This window comes from Rattus rattus, chromosome 5 (assembly GCF_011064425.1).
Source record: "Rattus rattus isolate New Zealand chromosome 5, Rrattus_CSIRO_v1, whole genome shotgun sequence".
NCBI lineage: Eukaryota > Metazoa > Chordata > Mammalia > Rodentia > Muridae > Rattus > Rattus rattus.
The window spans coordinates 113,993,944-114,010,331 of NC_046158.1; the positions used below are offsets into that span (position 1 = coordinate 113,993,944).

The 16,388-nt window shown below is 37.6% G+C and overlaps 1 pseudogene; it reads right to left on the reverse strand.

Moving 5' to 3' along the window:
- Window positions 1-1,878: 1,878 nt before the first annotated feature.
- LOC116901009 overlaps window positions 1,879-16,388 on the reverse strand; it is a 106,378-nt pseudogene continuing 91,868 nt past the window's right edge.

Genomic DNA, 16,388 nt, shown 5'->3' on the forward strand with positions numbered 1-16,388 from the left:
CTGTGCTGCGGGTTTAAGTTTTATTCATTGTGTACTTTTTTCCACAGACTTTATTCATTTTAGTGTGGTCAATTTATCACTCATTTCCTTTTTATGAACTGTGTGTTTTGTCGTGTTTGTGACGTTCCCTTTTGCTTTACAGCCATCAAGGGACTTTGCCTTAGCATCTTCTAATAGTTTGAAGTTTGTGCTGTTCTCATTAGACTTGAAATCAATTTTTTTGCCTCTCTCATAATAATATAGCTTTATTTTGTCTGTTTCTGTTCACAATAATTAATAAAGAAAATGTGTATAAATGCTGGCACAAACACATAGATCCCTCTCCTCTCCATTCCATCCTCGGTCCATTAAGCATACACTCATCTACTACCCATACCAGCACCTCAGTATGAGGTTGGACATAGTATTTATCTGATAAGATAAATTATTTATTTGCTATTTTACCAAATTTGTCTTTCAAAAATTGTATTTCAAATTTTATTCCAAATTGTATTTCATTCCATTAGATTTATAATGTTTTTTGAGAACTGTTAAAAAAAATCCAACTATTTTAGGGTTTTATCTGCAAATGAATTATAACTATGGATTGTTTTATTGAAATTGTCATTGTCATTTCATCTGTTGACACTGCTACATCTCTTATATTAAGATTAAATAGTTTACAATAAAATAAAGAAATTTTCTTCAGGAACTCAAGGCCTGCACTGAAGCCTTCCAGGAAACCCTTTTCCTAGTCTGTTTCAGTGTTCACGGTTTCCTGTGTCTAGTCTCCTCTCATACTTCTTCACAGTCTCAGGGGCACAACCCTCAGGAACCTAGAATTTAGTACCCTTCCTCAGTAAGAGGACCCCAGACTGTGCTGTCCCAGAGATCCTCCATTCGTGTGTTTTGTCAGGATAGACATGAGAGAGAAGGCATGGGCATGGACTCTGTTTCCAACTTCTCATATACACTATCTGTGGAGGTGATTGAAGACTTCTTTCTTAAAGATTTCTTTCAGTTTTGGTTTGTTGCTTTAAGCATTTACTTTGAGAAGTGACATCTTAGCTCTCTGGTTCATCCTAGCTGAGCTTACAACAACTCCACAACCTACCTCAAACCACAGCATTAGCCTTGGATCAATAAGATTAGATAAAAATCTTAACTTTGAGTGATGAGGAGAGACCCTGGTATCCAGAAGCCTGGAAACAGGTAAAGTTGAGTATTATTTTAGTTCCTTTTTCTGCTAGACCATGATCCCTAAGCATTGGGAATTTGTAAAGACGAAGGGTTTATTCCTTCCCACTAGAATTCACTAGAATCTCCAAAGTTCAAAACCAAGGAGACCATGCCGCGTAAGGACGTTCTCACAGTATCATTCAAGGAGAGTAGGAGAAGGACCAGGGAAGAGAAAAAGGCCCAACTCCCCATTGTAGCCTTCAGTAGTAGAGTGGAGAACATGTTCCTGGGACAGTGATAGAGACTCAGGCTCTAACTGTAGGAGCTATGATCCAAACTCCAGCTCTCAGCACTACCAACTGGAGATGAGTTTCCCGGCGTGGGAACTTTGGGGACACATTCAAACCATGGCAGTTATGAAGGAACTAATTTCTACTGGGCCTCAGAGGCATGACGTGAGAGGAAAAGTTTAGAAGTTTCTAGCATAGCCTAAAAGAAATCATTCAAGTTGATATTTTTTGTTATCCAAACTTTTCGAAACTGAGTTTCCATAGATAAGTCCATCGTATAGAGCTACATAAAGACATTACTAAATCAGTCTCCATTCATTTTCTTTCAGCAGTAACTATCAGTGTTGGGCTTTCTCCCATCTATCTCTAGACAGTATATAAGCAGTTTTTTAATCCTAAAACAAGCTGAAAGAATGATAAACTATCAAGTTTACAACTTCACACTAAGAACAACAAAGACTACAAAGAAGACGGTGACCGTCCATCTGATTACTCCATCTGTATTGCTCACAACCTCCTGCCATTCCTGAAACATTGTGGCACGTTTTCCTTCACAAGCAACAGCTTCTAAGAGTTTCCACATTCCAAAGACAATGAGGGCATCAAGCCAGTATTCCAGACACAAGATCTGTGACATAAAAGAATGTATGAAATCACCATTGTGGCTGCTAAACACTCATTAGATGTTGAAAGCAATTGAACTTAATTTTCAGGTAATTTTTTTCTGAATAGCATTTTATTTATTCCACACTGTGAAACAAAGGTTTTAAAAATATGTTTCAGAGTCATAATCCATACATTAATAAAGTTTCTAAAAGAAACAGAAAATAACGAACTCGATTGTTTTTTTAAGTTGTCTTGCATTCTCTTTGGAATTGACATTTTATGCCAAGATGATTTTAGAATAAGAGCAGGAATTTACCTTGTAATATTTTTGAAAAGAAAAGCTGACTTGGAGTTTGAGAGATGTGGGAAGCATAGTCTCTTAATGATGTGAAATATGCCCCAGCATTTCTGCCCACATATTCCAAATGCCAGCCATGTAGGTTCAGATTTAATGCTACTACTCACCAACAGTGATTAGAGCATGGCTGTCAGTCACTTTGTCCAGTTCGTATGTCATGAGGAGAAGGAGTGTGAGTCACTCTGAGCAGCTCCAGAAATAGCAAGGGAGTTTTTGTTGTTGTTTGTTTTCCCATAACTGCTGTGGTTGGCTGCATTTCAGGATCCTTCTGGATCACCAAACTGACTTCTGCAATCTTTACAAAATTAAAAGGGAGTTTATATCACTTCAAGAGCTGAATAGCATGGAGCCCTTGGCAAGCCTAGCTCATGAGAAGCTGAAGGAGGAAAACCCGGAGTTTTAGGATTGCTTCAGCTCTACAGCAAGGCCCTTCCTCAACACGTTAGGCTTGCCATTTTCTCATTGCAGCTATGAGTCAGATGTTTCTCCCTTTTTATTGCAAATCCTTCTTTGATAGTTTTATCAGAAGTCATTTTCCTGTTCCATTACACCACAGAAGAAAAGAGAAAGGAGGAATTGCTAATAAAATCATCTCTCCTTTGCTTAATCATTTTACACTCTCAAGCAACACAGCAAAAGTACTCCAGGGTGTGATTGCTGAACACTACTGCAAGTCTGAAAATAGACTAAAGGCATCCATTGGTGTTTACCCAGTGCTAGATGTGGCACAGCAATGCCTGGAGATTCCTGGAGTGTTTAAAGATGGACCTAGGAGAGTGTATTTTGCTATAGGTAGAACAGCCTTGTAAATCTCTAGGGACAAAGTGAATCTGTAGAAAAATAACAAGGCGAGTGATTCCCAATGTCAAGGAGTTAGTCCCTCATGACATCTGAACTCATGAGATATACATGATAGATAAATAATTTACATTCTTTTGTTCTGTAGTAGGAATTGAATAAAATATAACACTTTACTTTCTTACAAGAAATTCATTACTCTAAATTATTAAAAATTTTGTTTGCCATTCACAACAACTCATATGTTTGTGTCACCAAAGCATAGTGGCACACGCCTGTACTAGAGAGACTGAAACAGAAGGGCTATGATGTTGATGCCAGGCTGTCTTTAAAAAGAAAAGAGAGAAAGCAGTAAATAAAAAGAATGTATATATATATATATATATATGTTGTGTGTGTGTGTGTGTGTGTGTGTGTATGTGTGTGTGCATGTAATCCTGTATTTGAATGTATGTTTTGTGTGTGTGCTATGTATTGTTTATGTGTATATGAATTAATATGTATATATATTTAAAGGTCTATGTGTTTATATGCATATGTACGTTTATGTACATATATATTTGTGTGTATGTTTGCATATATGTATATATTTACATGTGCGCATGTATTTATATATTTAAATATATGTGTGTTTGTATGTGATTTTTGTGTGTTTCTGTTAATTTGTATGTGTTTGTGTTTATTTATGTATATACATGCATGTGGATGTATTTGTTCATATATGTATGTATATGTGCACATGTATATGTAATTGTGTACATATGTCTATGTTTTGGTGTGTGCATGTGTGTATATATATATATGTATGTATATGTATGTTTTTAATATTACCCCTACTACCTTATTTGGTCACTTCATAATTGGCATTAAAGTACTATTTAGCACAAAGTGATTTCATTTTGTATGAAAATTATGTATTTTGTATGAAAGTTATGTATTTAACTTTTTGACACTTTTAAATTTTGAGACAGTTTTAGAATAGTGCTCACTTTTAAGAAACAACACAGACATCCAATAGACTTTGTTAAGTATTTTCTCTTACAAAACTTGTTGATAAAATCACAGCCAAGAAATGGTCAGTGCTAATAACCCAAGAAAGAGAAAGAATGTCATCATCATCTTGTTACCCACAGAAAGTCACACCACTTGTCCTTTTCAAACCTCCCTCCCTAACCCTGGTTCATTAGTGTACTTTGTTTCCACAATTGCGAGAGCACAGCAATGCTATAGAATTGAAGTCGTGCCCCTGCAACCTTACAAGATTAGCTTTCACACTGGACACACAACAGTGTCAAGTTGTTTAAGGTCTGAGTCGCTTTCCACCTTTTTGTTCCTAACTAATATTCCTTGCTAAACATCTGCTACAGTTTGTTCAGACAGTCAGCAGTTAAAATCCATCTGTGGTGCTCACCTTGGGTCACTGTGAATAAAGTTGCTATGAATATACGTGTGCAGGCTTTTGTGTCAATGTAAGTATTACTTATGTGAGCTTAGTACTCAATGCAATTATAGATCTGCTGCCAGTGTTTACTTCATAGGCCATTGACACGCTGCTTCCAGAGTAGACACAGTGCTTTGCATTTTAGTCAGGAGCACATAACAACACATACATAGCACAGAGCAGTTGCTCTGTGCATTCGTAGCAGTGGGTGTCAATGCTGTGCCTTTTTTCTCCATTCTGCTAGAGGCGTGGTGTTGTCTCACCTTGCTTTTGCTTTGCTCTCCCCAGTGGGGATGGTGCAGCGTCTTTCCTTGTGCTCATTTTCTTCCTTACGAAAGGCCTATACTGAATTATGATGCTTAAACCTTAGTAGCAAGAGTCTGTACAGTCCAAGCAGTGGTCCTGTGTCCTGTGTGTGATATATGGTTGCAACCAGAAATGGTTTAAATCTAGTTATTTCCAGTTTCGTTTATCTTTTTTTTTTAAACCATCCTTTTATTGTTAATTTTGAGAACTCTTCAATGTAACCTAAACCCCTAAATCTCAGAGAACTCCTGTCTTTATTCGGGTCTTTGACACATCTCAGGTACACATTTCAATTTTGGTTTTAATTGCTGAGTAAAATGTAAGGTTCAAGTCAAGGTTTTGTTTTAATTTTTGTGTATTTTCCTATAAACTGATGCAATGCAGTCTGTTAGATGGAAAGAATCTTTCTCCAGAGACTTGCTTTTCCACCTCTGCCCAAACCAATTTATATATTTACTTAAATATATGTTTAGGATCTCTTTCTGTTCGTCTAATAGAGCACCATGTAATTACCACACCTGTGTAGACTTGAACAGTGGGCACGGTGATCCCGTACATTTCACTCTTTGTAAGGTACTTTATCCATTCAGTGACTTTTCTCTCCCCACATACATTTTACCATGAATTTTGCATGCCCATAAAAACAAAAGCAAGCCATTGGCATGTTTAGGGATTTGCATTAAATCTCCAATGTGATTCCAGATATATCTCACAGAAAGACCATAGCTCAGTGTAGACTCTGTCCTCTGTGTGGTCTTTAGAGAGAGAGAGATGGGGTGGGGGAGGAAAAGAAAGGTCTACAAATTATATGCGTTAGGCTGGCATTTTCTTTTTATCCCACAGAAAAGCTGGGGATAATTTTTGTCTTCCTTGTGAATCTCTTGACATTGCTGGAATTATTAATTTATTAGTGAGTTCTGCATTTAGGGGTTGGTGTTTACATTTCTGGGTATATATTGGGATTTTGGGGTTATTTTCTTTCAAACTGGTTTGTTTATGCATTTAATCTGTTTTCTTTGAGACGAGGTCTCACAATACAATACTTTTGTTTGTTCCATTGTAATCCAATGTCGCTATGTCCTTCTCTTTCATTTGTTTCTTGTTTATACTTTGTTTTTGCCTATATTGCAAGAGGAGAAAGACTGAAATTCCTGTTCAGTTTTGAGTAAGAAAATGACTTGCTGCATTTTCGGAAATTTTTTTTTTACTATTTTCATTTTTTCCCACCTTTATTAAATTGGGTATTTATTATTTACATTTCAAATGTTATTCCCTTTCCCGGTTTCCAGGCCAAAATCCCCCTAACCCCTCCTCCTCTCCTTCTCTCTGGGTGTTCCCACTGGGGGTTCAGTCCTGGCAGGACCAAGGGCTTCCCCTTCCACTGGTGCTCTTACTAGGATATTCATTGCTACCTATGAGGTTGGAGACCAGGGTCAGTCCATGTATAGTCTTTGGGTAGTGGCTTAGTCCCTGGAAGCTCTGGTTGGTTGGCATTGTTCATATGGGGTCTCGAGCCCCTTCAAACTCTTTCAGTCCTTTCTCTGATTCCTTCAACAGGGGTCCTGTTCTCAGTTCAGTGGTTTAATGACAGTATTCGCCTATTTGCTGTATTCTGGCTGTGTCTCTCAGAAGAGATCTACGTCCGATTCCTGTCGGCCTGCACTTCTTTGCTTCATCCATCTTATCTAGTTTGGTGGCTCTATATGTATGGGCCACATGTGGGGCAGACTCTGAATGGGTGTTCCTTCTGACTATCCATTTTTAAATTGTTGCTTCTAATGGTGACGTTCATATTAAAATCCCTCTTTGATCATAGCATAGCTCTGATTTTTATCCCCAGTTTAATTTATGTAATTTGTTAGTGTTGTGAAAATTCGCTCATTGTGATTACTTTTCTATATGTTTGGCTTTTATTGATCTACTCGTCTCATTATTTCTTTGATTTTTCTGCTTTGTACTCATTACACTTTTTTTTCTATTATCTGTGGTACATTTGGATTACTAACTGGAAACTTTATCATCTCCTAATGCAGTCGTCTTTTTTGTCTTTAATGATGGGATAATGTTTATGTTCTTTTTGTAAGAAAGATTAATTTGCTTTAGTTAACATGAGTATGCTATCACTGTCTTCAGACACAGGCACACCAGAAAAAGGCATCAGACCCCATTACAGATGGGGGAGTCAGTGTGAGGATGATGGGAACTGAACTCAAGAGCAGTCAGTGCTCTTAACTGCTGAGCCATTTCTTCAGCCCCATCTTTGCATTCTTTTACTTTGAGTCTGTTTGTATATATGCACATTGCACAAGTTTCCTGCTCACGTGGGGCTGTGTTTTCTTATCTAATATGCTAATTTTGACTTTTAATTGCTGTATTAGAAGTTACTGCTATCATTTAGGTTTTGGTTTTGTAATTATTTTTCCAATGATTTCCTTTCATGGTGTTTACAGTAAGCCATGGTCTTCCACAGCAGGATATATCTGGAATCTGGAAGACAAAAAGAGGGCAAAGTGTCACACTTTATTTTATTTTATTTCATTTTATTTTATTTTAAATAGTGTTGCAGAAATCCAAATGTTTCTATTTCTAGATAAAACGTTTTTCTCTCTTTGTTATTTTAAATTTTCCTAAAGAGTATAAGATTTGGTCTCAATTTGTTTGTAGTGATTTTTGGTGTCATTTTGTGTGGTTCCCCAGTGATTTGTTTCTGTATTACCTGTCTGGCCAAAGGTGACTGACACCTGAGCTTCAGCTACAGAGGGAGGTCCTGAAGCATCTTCTTTCAGCCATGATTCATTCCCTGTGCCCTGAAAAATAATCGTCTCCAGGATCATATGATTTTGTAATAATCAAGTTTATTACAATCTGCGTGCTTCTCCTCTGTGGCATGGAGACTCACCTAATTTGTAGGAATGCCTTCCTAGTTAAGTGAGGTAAGGCATGTTTGCATAGCCTTGGTCATGCATTGAAAACTCGTGAAATGATAGCTGTGTGTCACAGTGAGCTATCTGTGCCCCATGAGCAGAGACTAAACAGTATACTATCTCTTAGAAATGTATGGATCTTCTTAAATATGCAGAAAACCGATTCGCGGTTATTTTCACTACCACCCAATATCATACATAAGATATGCCTCATTTTAAAGAAGAGATAAATTGTACAAATGATTAAATGATGTTCCTTCTTGTAAAACTTGACTGTCCTCCATAAGCAAGATAACTCTACACATTTGGAAGGTGAATGTGTGTCCCAAAACACAACTAGAAATCTCAGTACAAATGAACAATGGAAGAGAAAAGAAGGCCAAATTCGAAAATGACTGACAGGGGCCACACTTTTATGTTTGGTTAACTTGGAGGGGAAAAATTGTTTTCATTTAGAGATTGTCTGGCCTAATACAAATTACTACTCACAGTTTATGACAACTAGTCTTGGGTAAGTTCAAATGTTGTTTCTGTTTCTAAATAATATGCCAAAGATAATTTAAGAGCATTATAATTAAAGTTGGAATCATAAAACTAATTCGAAGTTAATGATCCCACAAAATACCACCAAATTAGACCATTATCTCTGTGAGACAAACAGCAGTAGAAATAAGCTTAAGGCCTAACAGCACTTGTCATTGTTGTATGTTCTGTTGTGCAGAAGCAAACCTGAGGCCATCATGTGCTCAAGCAAAGGGACATAAAGAATGACATGATAGAAAAATGAAAAGCATGCCGACCCATGTACTCTTCCCTGAATAGACATGTGATTATTATTCTGTGAGGGCTTGGCATTAACCAGGTTCCAACTGAGTGTCTGAGGTATAACATGTACTTTAGACCTGGTGCCCCCTGGATATACTAAGGTGTACATCTTACCTGGGGTCATTAGATTTGGGCTGTCATAACACAACAGTCTTGAATCTAAGCTAAGGTATTTCACAGCTTTCCTTAATGTTCTTTGGTGTGATAGCTTGGGCACTCCAGTATAGCTGCTTACTGCCAAAAGTAACTCAGTTTCATTTGGTTTTTATTTCTCTTTCCTTTTCACTGTTTTTTTTTTGTAATTCAGCTTTACACATGGTATTTAGAATTAATTTTTGATTGTTGTCCATTCAGAAATTTTTTACTATTGTCAGATTTTCTTTGACACCCATACTCAGCATCATGACCCTCATAGAGTAACAAATCATAGTTCATGAAGTTGGAGTGTAGACATGTGAAGGACATGCATGGTCTTGCTTGGAACCAAAATTATCCCACACCTCATTAAGCGAGTGCTGTACATAAGGAAACAGAAGTTTAAAGAACACGACTAAGAAAGTGTACACTTCTTGACAATTTATTGTGCTCCTTCTGGAACTATGACAATAATGAGTATCTGAAAAGTTGTGGTAAATGTTAAATGTTCGTATTCACAAAAAAGAAAAGAAAACCACACGTTATAACCATACATGTCTGCATAGAGTTGCAAAAAAATTGATTCTTCAGTGAGACTCACAGTTGAATTGCTAATATCTCCTCTGAACCACTTGACCTTGATTTAGCCTTCACATCAGCACTGGAACAGTAACCAAGCTCAGAAGACCCAAGAAAGTCACGTAAGGGGCAATATGTCTATCTGTGCTACCAAAATATTTGAAAGTCTACAGCTGAACCAAAAGAGCCATTGCTTACAATGAGAAACCTGGCAGACTTATTCTCTGGAGGAACACATGGGTTGGTCAAGAGGACTTGGAGAACAATGAAAGAAAGGGGGTTAAAGTCTCATTTCCTGCAACTTACTTTCCTAAAGCTGTCCACATCCTGTCCACACATAATAGTGACATCCCCACCCTTCTAGCATAGATCCTATCAGTGCTTAACAACTCCGTGTGTGTCACTCTAGGCAAGCATAAGGAATACTGTTTTCATGTTACCTTTGCAGATGTTCTCCTTACGTCCTAGCTGTTTGATATGTAGCAACAGTAAAGTCTGGCGATGTCCCGTGGCTCAATGGTCTCCCTCAACATGCCTTCCCACTCTTCAAAATCTTGCCATATTCCAGGGGAAAGAGTAGTGAAGTACATTCCTGAGGAGTAGGTACTTAGTGAGGTGCAAAGTAGCCATGGCTTGTAGAACTTTAAGGATGACTTTCTGTCCTCATCTCAAATAAATGGACAAAACAGGTTTTTGTTTTTAATATGTGACACACACACACACACACACACTTGATGAATTTCCCTTGAGAATTTCTGTGTGACCTCCTCCAGCTTCAGAAAGAGGACTTGACCTGCATCTTTGAAACTAATTGATAATGAAGTCACGTTTCACTGTCACTGGTGTAATACATACAACCTTTTCTTACAAGCAAACCACAGGTGCCGTGAGATTCAGTCCAAAAAGCATTCCTTTTCACAGTGCATTTAGCCTGGCTGTTTTCACTGTCTCTGCCCATGTATCTTTATTTCTTTCCAAGACACTCAGACTCCAGGTAAGTTGTGTGCCAGGCTCTTTATGATGCCTCAAGATAAAAACCATCCACCTACCTTTCCAAGTAATTCTGTCAATTCAGGTTCCCAGCGCCAGGAACTTAGACCACTAAATGACTCCAATGAGAAGTGGAAGGAAGCTTTCTCCATCCTGACCTCTATTTTAAGGATCATTCATTTAAGGGCTCTTGTCTTGGTAGGAAGCAGTGTATCACAGAACAGGATAGGAAGTGCTGATTAAACACTGATATCCACAACACTTGGGCAGGGAAAGTGCAAACTTTGGAAATATTACAGGGACTTAGGCAAGAAAACAAGCCGAGGTGCATTGAATCTTCGTTGACTCAGAACCTAAGTAGATGTTCTTTCATTGCTGTGAAATACAATGACAGGCAGGGCTTCAGATAACCATCCTCAAATCCGGATACTTATCTGACAGCTGAGAATCCTTTTAATTAAAAAAAATAGAGCCTGAATTCATGATGATCCTGGCTTCCTAGGTAATATAGGGCAGTTCCTGTGTTTAGTAAGGAATATTTTTAAAGAAAAGAATTTATTTCCTCCCCACCCCTATTCCCTCCAGAATGAACTCAGACCATGAAAACAAATACAGAGCAAAGCTCACCAAACAATAAAGGTTAAATAAGTAGTAAAGAAGAAAGGTGCGTATTGTTATTCCTGACAGCTCCATTTTTAAACAGGACAGCTTTCCTAGTTTCCATTTATATGCTAGCCCTTTTAATGCTTTTTAAAATCAATTTGCTGTGACATTGGGGGTTCTTTGGATATCTGATATATAAAAAGTATTCCTATGTAGCAGCGCAGGCTCCAGCTAATCTGTGAAAAGAAGGGTGTCTAAACTGAGAACATTCTAGCTAAATGTCTAAGCACCAACTCTCTGCTCTTCTCGTAGATGCATCAGTTCCAACACACTCCTTTATTCTCCCTGCTTGGTCTTTGTTCATTAAATATTAGTTAAGTCATTACCTGACACTCTTTATCTTCTTCCAAATATCTTCATAAGAACTTTGAGGAAAATTTTATAGTCAATGTTTCTCAAGGCATAAATGCTCATTACCCTAGTTTTCTCATGTGAATTCATAGGGGAGGAAAAGTTTCTGTGTCAGTATGTCAGAACCCAGCCCTATGAAGAAAAGACACTGAGTTGAGGCTCAGCTCTCTACAATCTCTTTAGGTAATTGGTACATTGCCTTGTCATGTTATGAACAGAGTCATGGAGTTCCTACTTGGATTTTTTTAAAGGTTATTCGTGTTTAAGGGATATTTTGAATACGTTATGATGGGGGATTTGACTACAAGTCACTGAAGTCTGTTCTGCTGTCTTTGAATTGTCTGCAATGCAGCCTAAATGCTCTCCAGCCTCAGGGAAGGTAAAATTCAGTCATGACAGTCACGGCTTATACCTTCTTACAAGAGAAAACTCAAACTCTTTAGGTTCTCAGAGTCTTAGAAGAGCCAATTGAGTTTCTTTTGTTGACTGTCTCTTCATTCCAAATCTAAGCTGATATGAAGGACGGAGTCAGTAGAGTCTGGAAAAGTCCTTGAAGCCCCAGTGAGCAGCACTGGCTACTAATGGCCTTAGAGCTGGCCTTGATAACAGAAGTTAAAAGGCTTGCTACCAGCTTCTCTTTTGAATTAAAATACAAGAAAAATAAAAATATGTAAATGTCACTTTTATTTCCTGAGATGAAGTGGTGAGATGAGAGCCATACACAAGCTGTGCGAATATATGGCTTAGGCTGAGCCCGGATCATCTCCTTCTCTGTTCTAATTATTCCTGGACGCTTTTAGCCTCTGTATAATCTAATCTTTCAACCTGACTGATGCAATCCGTCTTCTTCTGGCTTTTCACTGAATTGTGCTGACTGGCTTCATATTAACTTTGACCATATAGTCTAATCTTCTGGCTTTGTCTCGATCTCCGGCTTGTCCCGTCTTCACCTGTGTCGAGCTTGATTTTTCTGTAACCTGTTTGTAAAACTGTCCTGGTAAAGCTGTCACACACTCACACACCACACACCGCACACCACAACACATCACCACACCATACATTTTTTCTCTTTTCTTGCTCTTAAGTAGTCTCTTTTCCTCTGCTGTTTTTGTATGAGTTGGGTATATTCTATCTCTGACTCATTCTGTCAAACATTTTTCTGATTCATCACTTTCTCTGCCCTTCAATTAGATGTCACTTTCAAACATGGGTGCTACCTTGTACAAACTAACCCATACTTTTATTGTTAGGGACTAAAGGTGTGTCCTAAATTCATGTCTGTAATCCAGGGAATGTCAGCATTCCAGTTGGATCATACCTTTGAATGAGATTCCTTGCTAAGAGCATCTATATTACTCGATTAAAATTCCTCTACAAAAAGTATTAGTTTTCAACCAACATTATTGTGGATTAACCATTCTGGCAGTAACAGTAAACCACTGTTTGGTGTTTTTTTTTTTTTTTGATAAATAGAAGATGTATTTACAAATACTTTAAAGACGCAGAGGACATATTTAGTAATTGTCACAGAACCTAAGGGACTTTTTTACTAAGAGACATGATTTACTATTCTGAAAATAAAAAGGGTAATTTCATAGTGCATAATAATTTAAGAATCTCTTTTAATGCTATGATGGCTACTGATCAGTCTTAGAGCAGATGGTCTCTAAACTCAATTAAAGTATAATAGGCATTTCTCCTTGATCTCATGGACTGTTAGCTGTCTGTATAACTACAACCACTTCCACCATTATTGCATGAGTAAGTCACAACTCTGTGTGCAGTTATTTATGAAAATATGAGAACAGAAGAACTTGCATCACTCCTAGTCCACAACCTAGCATGGCTACATTAGCATGCTTACAGAACATCCTGAATGCTGCCTCTTGTGGAGTTTTCTGCTCTTGCAGCACAAGTTCACATGGACTTTCATCATTTACTTAGGGAGCTAAACTTGATGATTCTGTGTTAATTTGGAGCTTAGAAACAAATCATTCATGGGTTGCTATATACGATGATATGATTTCTTTAGCCTTCTGGGTACTATGTTTGCATTATAATAGTAAAAGGGAAGAAATGTGAAAAATAATTTGATTAAATTTGAAACCCTCTGTTTCTTGAAAGGCCAAGGTTATTCAGATGCTTAATTTTTAATGTTTTTAGGTTTTTAATTTTATTTATAAAATTTATAAAAACATTTATAAAATATTTTTATGGGGTTGGGGATTTAGCTCAGTGGTAGAGCGCTTGCCTAGGAAGCGCAAGGCTCTGGGTTCGGTCCCCAGCTCCGGAAAAAAAAGAACCAAAAAAAAATATTTTTATTATATTCTTTCCTCTTTCAACTCCACCAAGATCTCTCTCTCCCTACCCACTGATGTAGAGTCTGAGCCAAGCGTTCGTATCCAGGAGAACAGCAGTGGTGCTCAGGTTCTGTCAGATCTACCTAGTTATTTCTTAGACGCTAACTACACTGTCTGTAGTTTGTCTCTCTTTTGTCTTTGTCTGTCTGTCCTTTCTTTCTCTAAAAAATAATCGTAACTTTCAAGAACTGTAACTGTGTCTCAGTTTTTCTAGTATTGTATACTTACACATATATTTTGATAGATTTAATTAGTAATTCAGTAGTCTTCTTGAGGGAAAAATAAGGTTTAATAATGAGGAAAGGAAGCGTCTATGACTCAGAGTCATTTTCATTTTTATGATTTATTTTTGTTTGTGCATATATGTATATCATCTCTGGGTGTAGATTCCTGTAGAAGCTGGAAGAGGATGTCAGATTCCTGTGGTACTGGAGTTTTAGGCAGTTGTGAGCTGCCTGACCTGTGCACTTGAACTTGAACTCTGGCCTTCAGAAGAACATCAATCACTCATAACCACTGAGCCATCTCTCCTGCCCTCAGAGTCATTTTCAAGAGTTAAAACTGAGAATTTCTGTATGTCTGTCACATAGTCCAGCAGTTGACATATGGCATTTGCTGAGTAAATAAGTGTTGAAGGGAGAGTGGAAGAAATGAATGAAAGGTAAGTTATAACTCTTACGGGATTTCCTTCAATCAAGTAATGTCCAATGAAAAATTGTAGGGATCTATAAAAAGCAATGTGATAAAGGCACATTTAAGAGAGGTCCAGATATGTGATTAGCCAGAACACAGCTGGAAGCACAAGTCCAAAGTTCTTGAATATTTTCTCAAGATTATGTGGTGGAAGGTGAGTTTGCTGGCACTCTGAGCAATTCACAGAAAGTCTGTCAGCCATGTATTAAATTTCTATCATTGCCATACTTGACAATAGACAATACATGACATCAAAAAGGAATGATACGAAACAAAGAAATAGCATGCAGAATTCTTTCCTTAATTAAAAATACATTAAAAGCCCAATTAAAACTGATTTTTACACCGAAGAGAGCACTTAACTCCCACATCAACTCTAATGTTTCAGAGACCTCCCTTCCTCGTGCCCAAAAAGATGAGGCTCCCGAGTTCCCTTCTTATTTCCCAAGCCATGCTTAAAGAATATAGCAAATCACACCTTCATTCTTTCCTGGGCCTAGGTCTGTGAAATTCTTTTCAGGTTGTTTTTGTCAATAGGGACATCAGAGTCTGTTATTTGTAGTAAAGTTAGTGAATTATATATAGAACATTGTTCATCTGAAATGCTCTACTCTGGTCAAATCCCATTAGTCCTAGTTTCTTCACCCCCCCCCCACCCCCAACTCACTTTCTGATCAGACTTTCTACATCTAGTGGCTTCCATCAGGGACTGTAGTCAGCAGTCAGATCTCTGCTTCTCTGGCTTTTATGGACTTGACCATATCAGGGAATAGCTCTAGGGACACCAGAACACAGGACACAATTTCCATGAATCAAAATAACCGAAATTTATCTTAATGAAGCTGAAGACACCAAATCCAAGATGTCAGTAAGGAAGCACTTCTGGTGGAGGTATTGAGGAAGATTCTTTTGCTAACCTCTTTCACTTGCTCTTTCTCAAACTTCTGCTCACACAGTAACTTCCTCTCCTCTTCTATCCTCTCCCTTTCTGTTTCTCATAAGGACAGATGCCTTTGGGTCGGGATGATCTCATCTCAAGTTCCTTAATGCAATTATATCTTCAAAGACTCCTTTCATAAACAAGGTAACATGCACAGGTTCCAGATTTTTATGTGAACCATATGAATCAACCCTGTACAGTCTCATGTGATGAGCATCCTGGGTTTCTGACCAAGTTCTCCTTAACCTTCTCAACAGTAAGAAGGAATAACTGCTCTAAATGCATCTCATCCAACCTAATTGCAGCCATCATCATACCTTTGGATGAAAAGAAGGAACTCTTTTTTCCTTGGTCAAGGAGAAAAAGAAATTAATGAAAAAAAATCCTATAAACAGATTCATTCAAGAAAAATTCACTCGATTTTCCTTCTTCCTGAATATCTGGCACTTAACAGGCATTATAAGATGTCTCTTCAGTGGCAGCCTGTGAGAAGATGAGACAAAGGATTACGAGTTCAAATCCAACCTATACTACATGAAGAGTTTGTCAGAAAGACACATTTCTTGAGAAAAGAATAGTATTTTCTATATCTCTACACACACACACACACACAGACGCACACACACACACATGCAACACATACATACAGACACACACACATACACACCACACACACACACGCACACACACATACAGACACACACACATACATACACACACATACACAAACACACACATACACAAACACACACATACACACATACATACACACACAAACATTTATGTCAACAGGTATGACTATGAATAAATAATAGATTCACAATGTTCATTCATGATTGCATATTTTAATACATTCATAATAAATAATAAATTATGATCTCTTTTCTGTGGTTTTTAGGGTAGAACTTTCTTGTTTTTAATTATGTATTGTTTATGAATTTCTGAATTAAGTTTAAGGCTGAGGGTTGAGT